At 45.3% G+C, this 16194-nt stretch overlaps 2 long non-coding RNA genes across 2 annotated transcripts; both read right to left on the bottom strand.

Annotated features, from left to right (window-relative positions):
* Positions 1-5768: 5768 nt before the first annotated feature.
* On the bottom strand, positions 5769-10715 carry LOC140692665 (uncharacterized). The gene is made up of 3 exons (XR_012068248.1): positions 10610-10715; positions 7336-7408; positions 5769-5962 (listed from the first exon to the last, which is right to left on the bottom strand). It is a non-coding gene; the product is annotated as an uncharacterized lncRNA (long non-coding RNA).
* A 347-nt stretch (positions 10716-11062) lies between these two features.
* Positions 11063-15986, bottom strand: LOC140692657 (uncharacterized). Its single transcript, XR_012068238.1, has 3 exons — positions 15902-15986; positions 12629-12701; positions 11063-11255 (listed from the first exon to the last, which is right to left on the bottom strand). It is a non-coding gene; the product is annotated as an uncharacterized lncRNA (long non-coding RNA).
* Positions 15987-16194: the final 208 nt, after the last annotated feature.

Consider the following 16194-nt stretch of genomic DNA (forward strand, 5'->3'; position numbering starts at 1 on the left):
ACGCTAGTGGGTAGAATCACATGTACCTTAGGAACTTCTCGTCGGATGCAGCCCCTCCCCCAACACTGACAAGATGCAGCAGCCATTGGGGATGGCAGTTAGCGGTTGGATTCCAGGTGGAATGTTGGTGTGTACCGCGAGGCTTGTTGTGGCTGTTGGATCCTAGGTAACCGGGCAGAGTTCTGTGGGTGGATCAGTGTGATGGAGGGGCTGCCGCCCTCTGTGGAGCTTGGCTTAGGTGTTTGGTCCGGGAAGCTGTGTAAGTTCGAGATACTGCTGCTGCCCAAAGACCTGAGGTCACAGGTCAGTTTCCAGAACCTGAAAGGGCAGACAGTGGAAGATCTGCCTGTCATCAGCTTACTGGTGAGGCTCCGAGGTACTTTCAGACTTGCCCAGTCCTGGTGAAGTCAACTTTAGGGGAGACACGAAGAGAAGCTGGCCGAAAAGCTGGCTGAACGGATTGAGGAGAGATGCGAACACATGGATGAGAGATGTTCTGCTACAATGGAGAATACTGGCGTGGAGACAGCTGTAGAGGATACCAGGCTCAAAAGACATTCATGAGACATATTGAACCTCGCTGATACTGGCAGAAACATACGGAGTGCCAACGTGGACTTGAGGAAGTTCCTCAATTCTCTTCTCCAAGAACGGGTCCAAGGTCCCTGACGTCTGCAAGAGAAGAGATGGCAGAGATGATCAAAACGCTCCTGTTCTTGGAAGAGGTCATGGGAATCCACACTTCCCAAGGGGCCTTCCCAAGCCATTCAGACCAGAATTCACCAAGCCCAGGTAAGCCTTTTCCCAGGTTTGGGCCTAGCTAGCAAGCACTTGCCTTCCCTCCCCTCCACACAGGCATCCATTTTGAAGGATCAGTAGCTGAGCTGCAATGAAGCCATTACGAGTAAAACAAGCCCCTCCTAGAATCAGAGTTCCTCCAGCTTCACACTCTGTGAACAACAGTGAACTCCTTAAAGGTCCAATAAACTTGGCTGAAATAGATAGGAATTGAATACTTAGCTCACACCTAGAAACGATGGCCTTCCGCTAGATTCAGCAAATGTTGTGCTTATGTCTTCCCTGGGGTGAAGGGAGTGTGGTAAGAGAGGGGAATCTGACTGAACTTGAATCTGTATTAGGCCTCAATTTTTCAAGACAGTATAGGTAAATAGTACAAGTCAGAAAGAGAACTGTACTGTAAAAGTCGCCAATGATATAAAAGACACAGCTTATGTGGATCGTCTTTCACTTGAGTCAAGCCCCCGTGGGCACTATATCATGCGGGTGCAGACTTGGTTGCGTTAAATGGCTTTACCCAACATGATCGGATGATTAAGCGTTCTCATCACTGATAGAAGAACACCTGGTTCTCCATAGACTAGCATAATTGCAGCAGGGTTCTCCTAGCTAGAATGCCTCTAGGTGCTTTTGGATTCAAACCTAAATGTATATATTTGGTTTCTTTCCTCTTGTATTTTCCTAGAGAGGGATGTTACCCCTTGAAATGCCAATATTGGCCAGTAGGTGTCATTGGGAGTAAAGGGCACCAATGCACAAGTGTATCCAAGTTTGGGGGTTATTTCAAGTTTCCAATAGTTATTTCATGGTTCCTGTTGGTTTCGGAGGCTTCAACCGTAAAGAGCCGACATGAACCCTTTAACAGTTTGGACTGCCAATTTGCATTCTATCTGTCTAGGTTTTCCGTCGAGCTGACAAAATGTTACCAAAATTGACAAGTCTGGCTTCTAGGTCGATTGAGTGTGTTTCAAAAAATAACTTCATTTCCGTATAACTCCCAAAACATGTAAATGAATTCTTTTAAACTTCTTAAAGACTGCAAATGAGATATCAACACAATGTCAAAACAGGTGTATTCGGACCATCCCTCCCACCACGGCTGTATAGAAACAAAGAGCTAAGCAAATATCACATTTCTGTGAAATGTATCTGGATAGTGATGATTCATCGATGCCCAGTTGGCAGAGAAGAAGTGCAACCTGCACTCACTCGCTCCCATGAACAGAGCAATGGAAACATCCACTCACCCAGCCCTTGGCACAGGACACTTGCCGAAGAGAGGTCTGTTACTTCCAAAGAGAGGATGAGGCCTCAGGACACCTGGAAGCAGGAGAAGGCAAAGCAGGAAATGGAATCCAGTGAGGGTCTGACCCCTGGTGATGGAGCAACAAGGGTGAAACTGTTTAACTTGGACGCACACTCTCAAGCGGACAGGAGACATGGGATAGAAGGTGATGTGCTGAGATTTACAAGAGTGCACAGCAGATGCTTGGCTGACAGAACTCAAAGAAACCAGCGCAAAATATCCCCACAGTTGATTCGGAGTCCAAGATCCCAGCTGCCACATTTGAGGTAGCAGAGGCAACGTTCTGTGAGGGATAGGGCTACGAATGATGGCACACGCTGAGTCTCAGGGATCTGGAGTGCATTGTGGGATGTGGTGGGTCGAATCAAGAGAGCAAACCAAAATGTGTACCAATGATAAAGCATCAAAACTGGTCACGTGGTTGAGATTACCAATATGTCCCATGGCCACAGCCAGTGCATCTGCAGGACCAGGGACCAATTGGGCATTTTGCCAATAGAGCACGTGTGGGGCTGAATCAGAGATATCGTTCATCTGGTCTGAGGGATCCAGGGGGCCTTGGTTTTGAAATCAGAATGAAAAGACTTAGGATCTGCTACATTCATAACCTGGGCTGGGATTATGGTTTGGTTTGAGGCACAGGATGCGCAACAGCTGTGTGGTTGCCTTCGTGCACCCGTGCCACAAGGATGAGAGGACAAGGAAGAGTGGTCCAAGTCCACAGCATTAGAAGAGGAAGCATTACCTACAGCATTATCTCCCTAAAGCGGATGCTACATTTTGGATGGCACCAGCACGGTACGGCACCGAGGACACCAAGGTAGGTCTGCGGGATCATTCCAGCAGGCCCTGATATGTGACATCCATAGATATGCATTCCACTGGTGTTTCTGTAGACAGAGAAGCTCTGAGAAGAACTGCTTTCATTGGCACATTCCCGTGGAACTACAAAGCACAAGCGCACTCTCAGTTTGCTGTTTTGGAAACACTCCAAAATGACATAGAGCAGAATGCAGAGCTGAGAACCTTTAAAAGCTTCATTTCCACAAGAGGAAGTGTCCTGCGCACTTTCAGAATTGTGAGATAAGCATTATCAAAATGAAGTTATGCAAATCGAAATAGTATTGGTTTTTCATCAAAACTAATGCAACAACAGCAATTGGAGATATACCAGACAACACACACAGGAACACGATATGGCATCAATGTCTAGGAGAAATTGTCCGCACAGAAATCCCATGGAATTGCGTAGAGCCAAAAGTCTAAAATTTTCACTTAACAAAGCCCTAGAAGTCCACATTACATACCTGATATTACCTGAGCAGTAGAGGTGAAGAAGTACAGTAAAAGAAACAGGAAGTACCATTTTCAGTTCCAAAGATATTGAAGGCCCAAAAGATAAGCTTTCAAACAACTAGACTGCAAAACGCTATCCAGACCATGTGTTGAAAATGGAGGTCAGGAAATCACTGAAAAACAACAGTGTCTCAGAATCACATAAGGCAGAATACCGGAAAAGGGGAAGAGAAAGTCTAAAGACGAGCCAAAAAATATCAGGAAACTCAATGGATGTGATAATATCAGGGCTAAAATTTAGTCGAAAGCAGACTAGATAATGCAGAGGGACGCGTGAATGACGGTGAAGACATGGGATCAGAAAAACCTCGGTCAGAAGCAGACATAGGAAAGCAAGTGCAAAGCAATGTAAACATTGCTGTTGAACCCTGGGTTAAGACAGGGCATGAAAGACTAGAATTCATAAGGGTCCCAGATGGAAAAGCAAGAGATAAGGAAACAAAAAATGTCTGAAAATTTATCTGTAGAAAAATCAGACTGAAACTTCCTGAAAGCCAAGAAAGAATCATGTATGCGAATTCAGGAATTACACAGCATCCAAAGGAGGTGGAATCCCAATAGACCTACCAGCAGCTGTATGATTCAAATCAACAAAGCTCACGAATATCACAGTGATTTAAAATGCACCTGGAGGAAACAACATAGTCACAAGGGAACCTCAAGAGGGGATTCAGCTGATATCTCGGCAGCAATATTGCAGGAGAGGGAGGAGTGCCAGGACACAGACCATATCCTGAATGGCCAAATGCTGCCACCTAGGGGAGCCTATGCCACATGACCGCCAGTCCTAATAACGGCAGAGCTAGAAAATTCCACAAACCGGCAAATCTTAAAAGAATTCAGCAGTTCAAAACTTATCCTACAAGAATGGTTGAGAAATCTACCCTGAATAGAAAAGCAGCAAGATGAAATGGAAAGAAGAAACCATTATTGGAAATGCAAGAAGAGCATGAGTGGCAAAGAAGAAACAAGAAGAAGGCAAGGAGGACATCAAAACCCTAAAGATGGGAGAGGGAAGCAGGAAATCATAGGTGATTGGAAGCACTCTCTTAAGTGAATCAGCTTATTTGACTCTCTGTTTCAAGCTTAAGGAGAGATGCATGGCCTGTCGTGTTTGCAATACAAGCGAGAAGCAGACCAACAAAAATCAAACCAACAAACAAACACCAAAATGCTACGGTTGGCTGATATTTACCAAGGGAACCATGATTATTCAAAAGAAAATACTTAAGGTGATGTCAAGGATCATTCAGCATGCATCGACCCATTATCGCGGCTTGCATGTACTCAGCACACTTGTATTCGGAGGCGTGCATTCATATTCGTAAATTTTGATTCATAAGAACATATCGTGACCTAACCCTAATGCCGATTTGGAATCAAATGGATTCCTAGTCCGTGATGTAGACTTGTATGTCTTCCAACAGGATGAAGGAATGCCATATTCTAGGCTACGTAGAGAAGAATTGTAAGAAGCCTATAACAAAGGCAAGTAGCTCTGCCAAAGTGTACTAAGAGCAAAAGAGACTGACAGCAAAGTGCACATTGGGGTTGGTTTCATTTCTTGGAATTTCAGCCCCCATGAAACCAATGGATCCATGTCCTGAGAGTGCGGGTGTTTCAGCAGAAATCAGGCGACGCATATGTATTCCGGGTGTACGGATATTATAGGAACATAAGTCTCCTTTAGTGGGTCTCTGTGTACTGTGAACTGTTAGAAAGTTTAAAGACGTGTGAAACCATCAACTGAAAAGGGACACACTTCCCTCCATTGGTACTGTGCATAGAGATCTGAACAAAAGGAAAGAGGGAAGAAGAAAGGCCCATGGGACGCTAGTGGGTAGAATCACATGTACCTTAGGAACTTCTCGTCGGATGCAGCCCCTCCCCCAACACTGACAAGATGCAGCAGCCATTGGGGATGGCAGTTAGCGGTTGGATTCCAGGTGGAATGTTGGTGTGTACCGCGAGGCTTGTTGTGGCTGTTGGATCCTAGGTAACCGGGCAGAGTTCTGTGGGTGGATCAGTGTGATGGAGGGGCTGCCGCCCTCTGTGGAGCTTGGCTTAGGTGTTTGGTCCGGGAAGCTGTGTAAGTTCGAGATACTGCTGCTGCCCAAAGACCTGAGGTCACAGGTCAGTTTCCAGAACCTGAAAGGGCAGACAGTGGAAGATCTGCCTGTCATCAGCTTACTGGTGAGGCTCCGAGGTACTTTCAGACTTGCCCAGTCCTGGTGAAGTCAACTTTAGGGGAGACACGAAGAGAAGCTGGCCGAAAAGCTGGCTGAACGGATTGAGGAGAGATGCGAACACATGGATGAGAGATGTTCTGCTACAATGGAGAATACTGGCGTGGAGACAGCTGTAGAGGATACCAGGCTCCAAAGACATTCATGAGACATATTGAACCTCGCTGATACTGGCAGAAACATACGGAGTGCCAACGTGGACTTGAGGAAGTTCCTCAATTCTCTTCTCCAAGAACGGGTCCAAGGTCCCTGACGTCTGCAAGAGAAGAGATGGCAGAGATGATCAAAACGCTCCTGTTCTTGGAAGAGGTCATGGGAATCCACACTTCCCAAGGGGCCTTCCCAAGCCATTCAGACCAGAATTCACCAAGCCCAGGTAAGCCTTTTCCCAGGTTTGGGCCTAGCTAGCAAGCACTTGCCTTCCCTCCCCTCCACACAGGCATCCATTTTGAAGGATCAGTAGCTGAGCTGCAATGAAGCCATTACGAGTAAAACAAGCCCCTCCTAGAATCAGAGTTCCTCCAGCTTCACACTCTGTGAACAACAGTGAACTCCTTAAAGGTCCAATAAACTTGGCTGAAATAGATAGGAATTGAATACTTAGCTCACACCTAGAAACGATGGCCTTCCGCTAGATTCAGCAAATGTTGTGCTTATGTCTTCCCTGGGGTGAAGGGAGTGTGGTAAGAGAGGGGAATCTGACTGAACTTGAATCTGTATTAGGCCTCAATTTTTCAAGACAGTATAGGTAAATAGTACAAGTCAGAAAGAGAACTGTACTGTAAAAGTCGCCAATGATATAAAAGACACAGCTTATGTGGATCGTCTTTCACTTGAGTCAAGCCCCCGTGGGCACTATATCATGCGGGTGCAGACTTGGTTGCGTTAAATGGCTTTACCCAACATGATCGGATGATTAAGCGTTCTCATCACTGATAGAAGAACACCTGGTTCTCCATAGACTAGCATAATTGCAGCAGGGTTCTCCTAGCTAGAATGCCTCTAGGTGCTTTTGGATTCAAACCTAAAAGTATATATTTGGTTTCTTTCCTCTTGTATTTTCCTAGAGAGGGATGTTACCCCTTGAAATGCCAATATTGGCCAGTAGGTGTCATTGGGAGTAAAGGGCACCAATGCACAAGTGTATCCAAGTTTGGGGGTTATTTCAAGTTTCCAATAGTTATTTCATGGTTCCTGTTGGTTTCGGAGGCTTCAACCGTAAAGAGCCGACATGAACCCTTTAACAGTTTGGACTGCCAATTTGCATTCTATCTGTCTAGGTTTTCCGTCGAGCTGACAAAATGTTACCAAAATTGACAAGTCTGGCTTCTAGGTCGATTGAGTGTGTTTCAAAAAATAACTTCATTTTCGTATAACTCCCAAAACATGTAAATGAATTCTTTTAAAATTCTTAAAGACTGCAAATGAGATATCAACACAATGTCAAAACAGGTGTATTCGGACCATCCCTCCCACCACGGCTGTATAGAAACAAAGAGCTAAGCAAATATCACATTTCTGTGAAATGTATCTGGATAGTGTTGATTCATCGATGCCCAGTTGGCAGAGAAGAAGTGCAACCTGCACTCACTCGCTCCCATGAACAGAGCAATGGAAACATCCACTCACCCAGCCCTTGGCACAGGACACTTGCCGAAGAGAGGTCTGTTACTTCCAAAGACAGGATGAGGCCTCAGGACACCTGGAAGCAGGAGAAGGCAAAGCAGGAAATGGAATCCAGTGAGGGTCTGACCCCTGGTGATGGAGCAACAAGGGTGAAACACTGTTTAACTTGGACGCACACTCTCAAGCGGACAGGAGACATGGGATAGAAGGTGATGTGCTGAGATTTACAAGAGTGCACAGCAGATGCTTGGCTGACAGAACTCAAAGAAACCAGCGCAAAATATCCCCACAGTTGATTCGGAGTCCAAGATCCCAGCTGCCACATTTGAGGTAGCAGAGGCAACGTTCTGTGAGGGATAGGGCTACGAATGATGGCACACGCTGAGTCTCAGGGATCTGGAGTGCATTGTGGGATGTGGTGGGTCGAATCAAGAGAGCAAACCAAAATGTGTACCAATGATAAAGCATCAAAACTGGTCACGTGGTTGAGATTACCAATATGTCCCATGGCCACACCCAGTGCATCTGCAGGACCAGGGACCAATTGGGCATTTTGCCAATAGAGCACGTGTGGGGCTGAATCAGAGATATCGTTCATCTGGTCTGAGGGATCCAGGGGGCCTTGGTTTTGAAATCAGAATGAAAAGACTTAGGATCTGCTACATTCATAACCTGGGCTGGGATTATGGTTTGGTTTGAGGCACAGGATGCGCAACAGCTGTGTGGTTGCCTTCGTGCACCCGTGCCACAAGGATGAGAGGACAAGGAAGAGTGGTCCAAGTCCACAGCGTTAGAAGAGGAAGCATTACCTACAGCATTATCTCCCTAAAGCTGATGCTACATTTTGGATGGCACCAGCACGGTACGGCACCGAGGACACCAAGGTAGGTCTGCGGGATCATTCCAGCAGGCCCTGATATGTGACATCCATAGATATGCATTCCACTGGTGTTTCTGTAGACAGAGAAGCTCTGAGAAGAACTGCTTTCATTGGGACATTCCCGTGGAACTACAAAGCACAAGCGCACTCTCAGTTTGCTGTTTTGGAAACACTCCAAAATGACATAGAGCAGAATGCAGAGCTGAGAACCTTTAAAAGCTTCATTTCCACAAGAGGAAGTGTCCTGCGCACTTTCAGAATTGTGAGATAAGCATTATCAAAATGAAGTTATGCAAATCGAAATAGTATTGGTTTTTCATCAAAACTAATGCAACAACAGCAATTGGAGATATACCAGACAACACACACAGGAACACGATATGGCATCAATGTCTAGGAGAAATTGTCCGCACAGAAATCCCATGGAATTGCGTAGAGCCAAAAGTCTAAAATTTTCACTTAACAAAGCCCTAGAAGTCCACATTACATACCTGATATTACCTGAGCAGTAGAGGTGAAGAAGTACAGTAAAAGAAACAGGAAGTACCATTTTCAGTTCCAAAGATATTGAAGGCCCAAAAGATAAGCTTTCAAACAACTAGACTGCAAAACGCTATCCAGACCATGTGTTGAAAATGGAGGTCAGGAAATCACTGAAAAACAACAGTGTCTCAGAATCACATAAGGCAGAATACCGGAAAAGGGGAAGAGAAAGTCTAAAGACGAGCCAAAAAATATCAGGAAACTCAATGGATGTGATAATATCAGGGCTAAAATTTAGTCGTAAGCAGACTAGATAATGCAGAGGGACGCGTGAATGACTGTGAAGACATGGGATCAGAAAAACCTCGGTCAGAAGCAGACATAGGAAAGCAAGTGCAAAGCAATGTAAACATTGCTGTTGAACCCTGGGTTAAGACAGGGCATGAAAGACTAGAATTCATAAGGGTCCCAGATGGAAAAGCAAGAGATAAGGAAACAAAAAATGTCTGAAAATTTATCTGTAGAAAAATCAGACTGAAACTTCCTGAAAGCCAAGAAAGAATCATGTATGCGAATTCAGGAATTACACAGCATCCAAAGGAGGTGGAATCCCAATAGACCTACCAGCAGCTGTATGATTCAAATCAACAAAGCTCACGAATATCACAGTGATTTAAAATGCACCTGGAGGAAACAACATAGTCACAAGGGAACCTCAAGAGGGGATTCAGCTGATATCTCGGCAGCAATATTGCAGGAGAGGGAGGAGTGCCAGGACACAGACCATATCCTGAATGGCCAAATGCTGCCACCTAGGGGAGCCTATGCCACATGACCGCCAGTCCTAATAACGGCAGAGCTAGAAAATTCCACAAACCGGCAAATCTTAAAAGAATTCAGCAGTTCAAAACTTATCCTACAAGAATGGTTGAGAAATCTACCCTGAATAGAAAAGCAGCAAGATGAAATGGAAAGAAGAAACCATTATTGGAAATGCAAGAAGAGCATGAGTGGCAAAGAAGAAACAAGAAGAAGGCAAGGAGGACATCAAAACCCTAAAGATGGGAGAGGGAAGCAGGAAATCATAGGTGATTGGAAGCACTCTCTTAAGTGAATCAGCTTATTTGACTCTCTGTTTCAAGCTTAAGGAGAGATGCATGGCCTGTCGTGTTTGCAATACAAGCGAGAAGCAGACCAACAAAGAATCAAACCAACAAACAAACACCAAAATGCTACGGTTGGCTGATATTTACCAAGGGAACCATGATTATTCAAAAGAAAATACTTAAGGTGATGTCAAGGATCATTCAGCATGCATCGACCCATTATCGCGGCTTGCATGTACTCAGCACACTTGTATTCGGAGGCGTGCATTCATATTCGTAAATTTTGATTCATAAGAACATATCGTGACCTAACCCTAATGCCGATTTGGAATCAAATGGATTCCTAGTCCGTGATGTAGACTTGTATGTCTTCCAACAGGATGAAGGAATGCCATATTCTAGGCTACGTAGAGAAGAATTGTAAGAAGCCTATAACAAAGGCAAGTAGCTCTGCCAAAGTGTACTAAGAGCAAAAGAGACTGACAGCAAAGTGCACATTGGGGTTGGTTTCATTTCTTGGAATTTCAGCCCCCATGAAACCAATGGATCCATGTCCTGAGAGTGCGGGTGTTTCAGCAGAAATCAGGCGACGCATATGTATTCCGGGTGTACGGATATTATAGGAACATAAGTCTCCTTTAGTGGGTCTCTGTGTACTGTGAACTGTTAGAAAGTTTAAAGACGTGTGAAACCATCAACTGAAAAGGGACACACTTCCCTCCATTGGTACTGTGCATAGAGATCTGAACAAAAGGAAAGAGGGAAGAAGAAAGGCCCATGGGACGCTAGTGGGTAGAATCACATTTACCTTAGGAACTTCTCGTCGGATGCAGCCCCTCCCCCAACACTGACAAGATGCAGCAGCCATTGGGGATGGCAGTTAGCGGTTGGATTCCAGGTGGAATGTTGGTGTGTACCGCGAGGCTTGTTGTGGCTGTTGGATCCTAGGTAACCGGGCAGAGTTCTGTGGGTGGATCAGTGTGATGGAGGGGCTGCCGCCCTCTGTGGAGCTTGGCTTAGGTGTTTGGTCCGGGAAGCTGTGTAAGTTCGAGATACTGCTGCTGCCCAAAGACCTGAGGTCACAGGTCAGTTTCCAGAACCTGAAAGGGCAGACAGTGGAAGATCTGCCTGTCATCAGCTTACTGGTGAGGCTCCGAGGTACTTTCAGACTTGCCCAGTCCTGGTGAAGTCAACTTTAGGGGAGACACGAAGAGAAGCTGGCCGAAAAGCTGGCTGAACGGATTGAGGAGAGATGCGAACACATGGATGAGAGATGTTCTGCTACAATGGAGAATACTGGCGTGGAGACAGCTGTAGAGGATACCAGGCTCCAAAGACATTCATGAGACATATTGAACCTCGCTGATACTGGCAGAAACATACGGAGTGCCAACGTGGACTTGAGGAAGTTCCTCAATTCTCTTCTCCAAGAACGGGTCCAAGGTCCCTGACGTCTGCAAGAGAAGAGATGGCAGAGATGATCAAAACGCTCCTGTTCTTGGAAGAGGTCATGGGAATCCACACTTCCCAAGGGGCCTTCCCAAGCCATTCAGACCAGAATTCACCAAGCCCAGGTAAGCCTTTTCCCAGGTTTGGGCCTAGCTAGCAAGCACTTGCCTTCCCTCCCCTCCACACAGGCATCCATTTTGAAGGATCAGTAGCTGAGCTGCAATGAAGCCATTACGAGTAAAACAAGCCCCTCCTAGAATCAGAGTTCCTCCAGCTTCACACTCTGTGAACAACAGTGAACTCCTTAAAGGTCCAATAAACTTGGCTGAAATAGATAGGAATTGAATACTTAGCTCACACCTAGAAACGATGGCCTTCCGCTAGATTCAGCAAATGTTGTGCTTATGTCTTCCCTGGGGTGAAGGGAGTGTGGTAAGAGAGGGGAATCTGACTGAACTTGAATCTGTATTAGGCCTCAATTTTTCAAGACAGTATAGGTAAATAGTACAAGTCAGAAAGAGAACTGTACTGTAAAAGTCGCCAATGATATAAAAGACACAGCTTATGTGGATCGTCTTTCACTTGAGTCAAGCCCCCGTGGGCACTATATCATGCGGGTGCAGACTTGGTTGCGTTAAATGGCTTTACCCAACATGATCGGATGATTAAGCGTTCTCATCACTGATAGAAGAACACCTGGTTCTCCATAGACTAGCATAACTGCAGCAGGGTTCTCCTAGCTAGAATGCCTCTAGGTGCTTTTGGATTCAAACCTAAATGTATATATTTGGTTTCTTTCCTCTTGTATTTTCCTAGAGAGGGATGTTACCCCTTGAAATGCCAATATTGGCCAGTAGGTGTCATTGGGAGTAAAGGGCACCAATGCACAAGTGTATCCAAGTTTGGGGGTTATTTCAAGTTTCCAATAGTTATTTCATGGTTCCTGTTGGTTTCGGAGGCTTCAACCGTAAAGAGCCGACATGAACCCTTTAACAGTTTGGACTGCCAATTTGCATTCTATCTGTCTAGGTTTTCCGTCGAGCTGACAAAATGTTACCAAAATTGACAAGTCTGGCTTCTAGGTCGATTGAGTGTGTTTCAAAAAATAACTTCATTTTCGTATAACTCCCAAAACATGTAAATGAATTCTTTTAAACTTCTTAAAGACTGCAAATGAGATATCAACACAATGTCAAAACAGGTGTATTCGGACCATCCCTCCCACCACGGCTGTATAGAAACAAAGAGCTAAGCAAATATCACATTTCTGTGAAATGTATCTGGATAGTGTTGATTCATCGATGCCCAGTTGGCAGAGAAGAAGTGCAACCTGCACTCACTCGCTCCCATGAACAGAGCAATGGAAACATCCACTCACCCAGCCCTTGGCACAGGACACTTGCCGAAGAGAGGTCTGTTACTTCCAAAGACAGGATGAGGCCTCAGGACACCTGGAAGCAGGAGAAGGCAAAGCAGGAAATGGAATCCAGTGAGGGTCTGACCCCTGGTGATGGAGCAACAAGGGTGAAACTCTGTTTAACATGGACGCACACTCTCAAGCGGACAGGAGACATGGGATAGAAGGTGATGTGCTGAGATTTACAAGAGTGCACAGCAGATGCTTGGCTGACAGAACTCAAAGAAACCAGCGCAAAATATCCCCACAGTTGATTCGGAGTCCAAGATCCCAGCTGCCACATTTGAGGTAGCAGAGGCAACGTTCTGTGAGGGATAGGGCTACGAATGATGGCACACGCTGAGTCTCAGGGATCTGGAGTGCATTGTGGGATGTGGTGGGTCGAATCAAGAGAGCAAACCAAAATGTGTACCAATGATAAAGCATCAAAACTGGTCACGTGGTTGAGATTACCAATATGTCCCATGGCCACACCCAGTGCATCTGCAGGACCAGGGACCAATTGGGCATTTTGCCAATAGAGCACGTGTGGGGCTGAATCAGAGATATCGTTCATCTGGTCTGAGGGATCCAGGGGGCCTTGGTTTTGAAATCAGAATGAAAAGACTTAGGATCTGCTACATTCATAACCTGGGCTGGGATTATGGTTTGGTTTGAGGCACAGGATGCGCAACAGCTGTGTGGTTGCCTTCGTGCACCCGTGCCACAAGGATGAGAGGACAAGGAAGAGTGGTCCAAGTCCACAGCGTTAGAAGAGGAAGCATTACCTACAGCATTATCTCCCTAAAGCGGATGCTACATTTTGGATGGCACCAGCACGGTACGGCACCGAGGACACCAAGGTAGGTCTGCGGGATCATTCCAGCAGGCCCTGATATGTGACATCCATAGATATGCTTCCACTGGTGTTTCTGTAGACAGAGAAGCTCTGAGAAGAACTGCTTTCATTGGCACATTCCCGTGGAACTACAAAGCACAAGCGCACTCTCAGTTTGCTGTTTTGGAAACACTCCAAAATGACATAGAGCAGAATGCAGAGCTGAGAACCTTTAAAAGCTTCATTTCCACAAGAGGAAGTGTCCTGCGCACTTTCAGAATTGTGAGATAAGCATTATCAAAATGAAGTTATGCAAATCGAAATAGTATTGGTTTTTCATCAAAACTAATGCAACAACAGCAATTGGAGATATACCAGACAACACACACAGGAACACGATATGGCATCAATGTCTAGGAGAAATTGTCCGCACAGAAATCCCATGGAATTGCGTAGAGCCAAAAGTCTAAAATTTTCACTTAACAAAGCCCTAGAAGTCCACATTACATACCTGATATTACCTGAGCAGTAGAGGTGAAGAAGTACAGTAAAAGAAACAGGAAGTACCATTTTCAGTTCCAAAGATATTGAAGGCCCAAAAGATAAGCTTTCAAACAACTAGACTGCAAAACGCTATCCAGACCATGTGTTGAAAATGGAGGTCAGGAAATCACTGAAAAACAACAGTGTCTCAGAATCACATAAGGCAGAATACCGGAAAAGGGGAAGAGAAAGTCTAAAGACGAGCCAAAAAATATCAGGAAACTCAATGGATGTGATAATATCAGGGCTAAAATTTAGTCGTAAGCAGACTAGATAATGCAGAGGGACGCGTGAATGACTGTGAAGACATGGGATCAGAAAAACCTCGGTCAGAAGCAGACATAGGAAAGCAAGTGCAAAGCAATGTAAACATTGCTGTTGAACCCTGGGTTAAGACAGGGCATGAAAGACTAGAATTCATAAGGGTCCCAGATGGAAAAGCAAGAGATAAGGAAACAAAAAATGTCTGAAAATTTATCTGTAGAAAAATCAGACTGAAACTTCCTGAAAGCCAAGAAAGAATCATGTATGCGAATTCAGGAATTACACAGCATCCAAAGGAGGTGGAATCCCAATAGACCTACCAGCAGCTGTATGATTCAAATCAACAAAGCTCACGAATATCACAGTGATTTAAAATGCACCTGGAGGAAACAACATAGTCACAAGGGAACCTCAAGAGGGGATTCAGCTGATATCTCGGCAGCAATATTGCAGGAGAGGGAGGAGTGCCAGGACACAGACCATATCCTGAATGGCCAAATGCTGCCACCTAGGGGAGCCTATGCCACATGACCGCCAGTCCTAATAACGGCAGAGCTAGAAAATTCCACAAACCAGCAAATCTTAAAAGAATTCAGCAGTTCAAAACTTATCCTACAAGAATGGTTGAGAAATCTACCCTGAATAGAAAAGCAGCAAGATGAAATGGAAAGAAGAAACCATTATTGGAAATGCAAGAAGAGCATGAGTGGCAAAGAAGAAACAAGAAGAAGGCAAGGAGGACATCAAAACCCTAAAGATGGGAGAGGGAAGCAGGAAATCATAGGTGATTGGAAGCACTCTCTTAAGTGAATCAGCTTATTTGACTCTCTGTTTCAAGCTTAAGGAGAGATGCATGGCCTGTCGTGTTTGCAATACAAGCGAGAAGCAGACCAACAAAGAATCAAACCAACAAACAAACACCAAAATGCTACGGTTGGCTGATATTTACCAAGGGAACCATGATTATTCAAAAGAAAATACTTAAGGTGATGTCAAGGATCATTCAGCATGCATCGACCCATTATCGCGGCTTGCATGTACTCAGCACACTTGTATTCGGAGGCGTGCATTCATATTCGTAAATTTTGATTCATAAGAACATATCGTGACCTAACCCTAATGCCGATTTGGAATCAAATGGATTCCTAGTCCGTGATGTAGACTTGTATGTCTTCCAACAGGATGAAGGAATGCCATATTCTAGGCTACGTAGAGAAGAATTGTAAGAAGCCTATAACAAAGGCAAGTAGCTCTGCCAAAGTGTACTAAGAGCAAAAGAGACTGACAGCAAAGTGCACATTGGGGTTGGTTTCATTTCTTGGAATTTCAGCCCCCATGAAACCAATGGATCCATGTCCTGAGAGTGCGGGTGTTTCAGCAGAAATCAGGCGACGCATATGTATTCCGGGTGTACGGATATTATAGGAACATAAGTCTCCTTTAGTGGGTCTCTGTGTACTGTGAACTGTTAGAAAGTTTAAAGACGTGTGAAACCATCAACTGAAAAGGGACACACTTTCCTCCATTGGTACTGTGCATAGAGATCTGAACAAAAGGAAAGAGGGAAGAAGAAAGGCCCATGGGACGCTAGTGGGTAGAATCACATTTACCTTAGGAACTTCTCGTCGGATGCAGCCCCTCCCCCAACACTGACAAGATGCAGCAGCCATTGGGGATGGCAGTTAGCGGTTGGATTCCAGGTGGAATGTTGGTGTGTACCGCGAGGCTTGTTGTGGCTGTTGGATCCTAGGTAACCGGGCAGAGTTCTGTGGGTGGATCAGTGTGATGGAGGGGCTGCCGCCCTCTGTGGAGCTTGGCTTAGGTGTTTGGTCCGGGAAGCTGTGTAAGTTCGAGATACTGCTGCTGCCCAAAGACCTGAGGTCACAGGTCAGTTTCCAGAACC

This window comes from Vicugna pacos, unplaced genomic scaffold (genome assembly GCF_048564905.1).
Source record: "Vicugna pacos unplaced genomic scaffold, VicPac4 scaffold_14, whole genome shotgun sequence".
NCBI classification, from domain to species: Eukaryota; Metazoa; Chordata; class Mammalia; order Artiodactyla; family Camelidae; genus Vicugna; species Vicugna pacos.